Source organism: Ixodes scapularis, unplaced genomic scaffold (genome assembly GCF_016920785.2).
Source record: "Ixodes scapularis isolate PalLabHiFi unplaced genomic scaffold, ASM1692078v2 PGA_scaffold0__279_contigs__length_252992795, whole genome shotgun sequence".
Lineage (NCBI taxonomy): Eukaryota > Metazoa > Arthropoda > Arachnida > Ixodida > Ixodidae > Ixodes > Ixodes scapularis.
This window is the reverse complement of record NW_024609835.1, coordinates 87,325,153-87,330,074: the sequence shown is the minus strand read 5'-3', so window position 1 is coordinate 87,330,074 and position 4,922 is coordinate 87,325,153. Positions and strand designations below refer to the sequence as shown.

At 48.2% G+C, this 4,922-nt stretch overlaps 1 pseudogene; it reads left to right on the top strand.

Annotated features, from left to right (window-relative positions):
• Positions 1 to 458: 458 nt before the first annotated feature.
• Positions 459 to 1,084, top strand: LOC121837050 (annotated as a pseudogene).
• The last annotated feature ends 3,838 nt before the right edge of the window (positions 1,085 to 4,922 follow it).

Genomic DNA, 4,922 nt, shown 5'->3' with positions numbered 1-4,922 from the left:
ATAAATAAGAAAATATAAGAGCCATGCTGAAAAGTACATATCGAATGATTAAGTGAAAGCCCAAAATATCGAAAAGACCTAAAGAAAACACACGATTTCAACGCGGAACGTAAGGAACACGAAAACAAAGCTCCGGTAGTGGCCGGTGCAGCATACAACGCGGAGCAACGGCGAGAAACTGAAGGTCAGCTATGGCGGCAGGGTCACGTGACGCAAAGATGGCGGCGCCCATGAAATGTTGCCTGAAAGGGTCTCTCTCTCTCTCTCTCTGTATATATATATATATATATATACATATATACGAGGGTTGTCTGACAAGTACTTAGCCTCACCGCCCGATGGCGCCACTATCACAAGAGAAATTTACTATTGTGTAGCACATTCTCGTAGACGGCTACTATCAAAACTTCAAGCGAATCGGACTCGTAGTTTTGTTTTTACCGCATGTGGAAGCGGGTATGTCCGCGAATTTTAGAAAAACGGAAAAAGAGCAATATCGGTCGGTGATTCGATTGTTGTTTTTGGAGGGGAAATCACGCAGTGAAATCAAAGAGCGCTTGGATTCTGTGTACGGTGACTCTTCTCCTCCGATGGTGACCGTCAAAAATTGGTTTAACGAGTTTCAACGTGGTCGCACGTCAGTTTTTGATGGGTCACGCCCAGGTGCCCCGAAAACGGCTACCACTGAGAATAATGTGACAAAAATCCACGATCTCGTATAGGCAGGCCACCGATTGAGGGTGCGCGAGATAGCTGAGACAGTAGGCATCTCAAAACACCGCGTGGGTTATATCCTACTTGAAATTTTGGCATGAGAAAACTGTCGGCGTGATGGGTGCCGCGTTTGCTCACTCCGGACAACAAGCGCAACCGTGAGACCACTTCAGAGCAGTGTTTGATGCTGTTTAAGCGCAATCTGAAAGAGTTTCTGCGTCGTTTCGTGACCGTCGACGAAGCATGAATCCACTGGTACACACCGGAGACCAAGGAACAGTCGAAACAGTGGACTTCACCCGGCGAACGTGCTCCGAAGAAGGCGAAGACTGTCCTATCGGCCGAAAAGGTGATGGCCACCGTTTTCTGGGATTCACAAGGTGTGATCTACATCGACTACCTGGACAAGGGCGAAACGGTCACAGGGCTGTACTATGCCGAATTATTGGGCCGATTCGACACCGAATTGCAGAAAAAACGGCCCATTTAGCGAAGGAAAAAGTGCTCTTCCACCATGACAACGCACCGGCTCACACCTCCACCCTCGCCACGGCCAAATTGGTCGAATTGGGCTACGAACTGCTGCCCCATCCACCGTATTCTCCAGATTTGGCCCCGTGCGACTTCTTTTTGTTTCCAAACTTGAAAAAGTCACTCGCAGGGCAGAAATTTGAGCCGAATGAGGAGGTCATCGCCGCCACGGAAACCTACTTTGCAGACCTCGAGAAAACGTATTTCTCAGATGGGTTAAAAAAGTTGGAGCATCGCTGGGTAAAGTGTATCGAACTAAAAGGAGACTATATTGAAAAATAAATTGCCACGTTTTCAAAATTTTTGTTTTTCTTTTGTAGGCTAAGTACTTATCGGACCACCCTCGTATATATATACAAATATAGATCACTCTCCTCACATACTGGTTCTGCACCCTCCTTCTCTACCGCGCCCTCTTTCTCCTTCGTATCCTTCTCCTCCATATCCTCCCCTCCTCCTCGTCCGTACCCTCCCCTCCTCCTCCCTACCCTCCTTTCTTCCCACAGCTTCCCCGCTAATTTAGCTGGAAAATTGACGCCACGTGACCTCAAGACTAATTCAATGTCCCTACTAAATTTAGCGGGGAAAGTGACGTCACATGACTTCGTGTCACGCCACCTGTGAACAAATTCAATGTACTCTGCTAGATTGAGCGGGAAATGGACGTCACGTAACCTCAACAGCAACTGAATTCCCCGCTAAGTTTAGCGGGGAATCTGCATTCGTGTGAAGGTCTGTGACGTCCCATATAATTTACACTGCGCATTCAGTTTCCCCGCTAAACGTAGGGGTAAAACTGTCGTCACATGACCTAAACACCAATTCAGTTTCCCCACTAAATTTAGCGGGGGAACTGTGACGTTCCCTAATGCAATGCGCGCGGTTACGCCGACGGCGACGGCGACGCCAACGCCGCTCAACGCGGAAACGGGCGCCAAAGAGCTGCGCTCTAAAACTGTCGAACACGAATCAAGGCTTGCATCGGGAATGATGATAGAAGACAGGGTTAAGAACCATTCGGGCTGATTCTAACCGGAGACCACGTACAACAAAAGGACCAAACAAACACACGTATAAAAAAATTACAAAAACAAAACAAAAACGGACGCACACAAATCAAGGCTTGCATTTGGACCGATATTAGAAGACAAGTTTAATAAACAGGGGAGACATGATTCTAACTGGAGACGACGGACGACAAAGTGGACAGGGGACCGGACACACGCAGGTCTCAATTGATTCGAGCGCGTTGTTTTAATGAATACTTGAAAACGTACAAGGACGACCAAACTCTTTCAGATAACGACGTTTAATCCTCGTGACAAATATTCACTCTTTGCTCGAATTTTTTACGCAAATGAGGGGGGGGGGGGGGGGAGGAGAGGGAGAATGGGAATGAGAAGCCGAAGGAAAGAGGAGGGGAAAGAGCGCGAAGCGCTTTGTCATGGTAACGTCTGTTCCTTCTAAGTGGAGGGAAAGGGGGGGGGGGGGGGGGGGGCGAAGCCCTGTGCTATGGTGACGTCTGTTCTTTCAAAGTTGAGTTCCGTGACTTTTCCAGCTCTGGCCTAAGAAATTTTATTTCCTGTCTAGATAATGCCAGAGAAGCCGATGAGACGTTGTTTCTTGCGTTCTCGATGAGGACGGCCTCGATGGTTTCCCGTCTGTACCGTTGACGGTGAGCTCCTTTGATTTTCGTGCAGCCAAAACTAGGAGCGCATCCGAAAAAATCTTTCGCGTGTGCCGCGATAGGGCACGTTGGGTACTCGGCTCTCAAAGTTGCCTCGTTGTGATGAACCAATACAGGAACTGACACAGGAATCATTGGTTCAACTCAGCGTTACCAGAACCACTCAGTTGGGAAAACTAGCCCTGAGAGCGAACACAAACGTCGCTGCGGTCGCCGCGCGCTGATTGGGTGAGGTGTACCGTGACGTCAGGGGAAGGACTCCGCTCCGCGATCTCGCATCCGGCTCGCTTCTTTGCACCGGTTTCCTGGTTTGGCGTTGTGTGCCGCCAAACACTTCGAGGAGCGGGACCTGGTTTGCCCGATGTACAAGACGCTAGGTTAGTCCGATATTGACGTGCTTCCGTACATTTTATAAGCCTGCTTGTCATTTTTACCTTTATAATTGGGTTACAAATCCCGAAACCTCCCAGTCCGTCCACTTGACACACGGCAATATTGTGAGGGGTCGGTGAAGCGGCGGCGTAAGTGTTTCAGACGCTGCGATTCGGTTATTTGAATCTCCATGATTTAGGAGAATATTACATCCCGCTCTGCAAGCATTTGAAGTGGCATTTGTGTCAAGGGCCTTTGGTCGGTCGGCAAATTAGCTCGCGACCCCGACTCTGCGCGTGCCACTCTGCATGCGCTGGTTCGCAGATGTTTTAAAGGCCGAGGTTCTAAAAGCCTTTGAAGTGCTCGTGGAACAGAATTGGTTTACATAAATGTAGCTTCTTCGTGAATTAATTATATAGTTGATACATGTATGCACGCATGTTTCATTTTTTAGAAGATGCACAATTACTGGAAATTACTTGGTATGGTAGCAGGAAAAACTGCCGTATTGTCCCCAGTCAACTTTCGGAAGGGAGGGGGCCGGTCAGGATGGCAACGACCGACGATGGTGTTCGCCCAATAAAAGTCCCCCAAAAATTAAAAAAAAAAAACAACAAAAAAAAAGTTGTTTGATCCCGCTGGACACATTACGACGTTGGTTGGATTACAGTGGCCAGTGTGGCCACGTTTATTTCAAAACAAAACGACAAGTCAACGGTAATATACAAAACTTTCAAAATTAAAACCCATGCTTTAGTCCCCAGTCTCAAGAGCCGAATTTTCCTCATCTCAAAAGTCGAATTTCCCCGAGAATCCTCTCGGCACCCCTTTTTTAGACTCGTAGGGGCCTCATTTCCCTCCAGAGACGGACCCATCACTTCAAATTCGCCCATCGTCACGTGGTACACTCTTACCCAATGATCAGCGAGCTGTCAACGTGACCCCCCTCCGAAACCTCAACGGTCAAACCCTAATTCCTTCACTACATGCTTTCGTCGCCGCCTGGCTGGCACCACCCAGTTAAGTTATTGCGTCGAATAAAAGCGAAGTTTCCACACTAAGCGGAGAAATACACCGGGTACAAGCACACCCGTTTAAAAGCCACAAGTGCGGACAGAAGCCCAAGACACGGGTGCTCCGGCGCCCCAAACTGCAACCTAATCCGTTTGTTAACGACCGGGTTCCGACTCTTCCCCACCGAGCCCCGCGGCTGCTCGATGCCCCCCGCACGTGAGAGAACAAGACGACTCCCCGTTCACGCTCTCACCCCCTGCCGCGGGTCTGCGAGCAAACGCCCAAAAATGTGGACACATAGGCAGATAAAAAAACAATGCCGACGCAACTGTAGAAAGATGGACTTTTCTAAAACAAATCTTACTTATTTCAAACAAAATCCTTCGTTACTTAACATCCCCCGTCCTGTATGAGATCTGGTGAACTGCCCAAATATGCACAGCAATAGTACTGTAATTTGGAATGTTTATACTTTTTCCTGACATTCTTTCTTTATTCTAATTTTGGGTACTCGGAAAATACACCGTTTAGTTTGAATTGTCATTTCGAATAAAAAGAGACACTGCTGCAGGTCCCCAAAAGCTTCCTCAGCCTCCAAACTCCC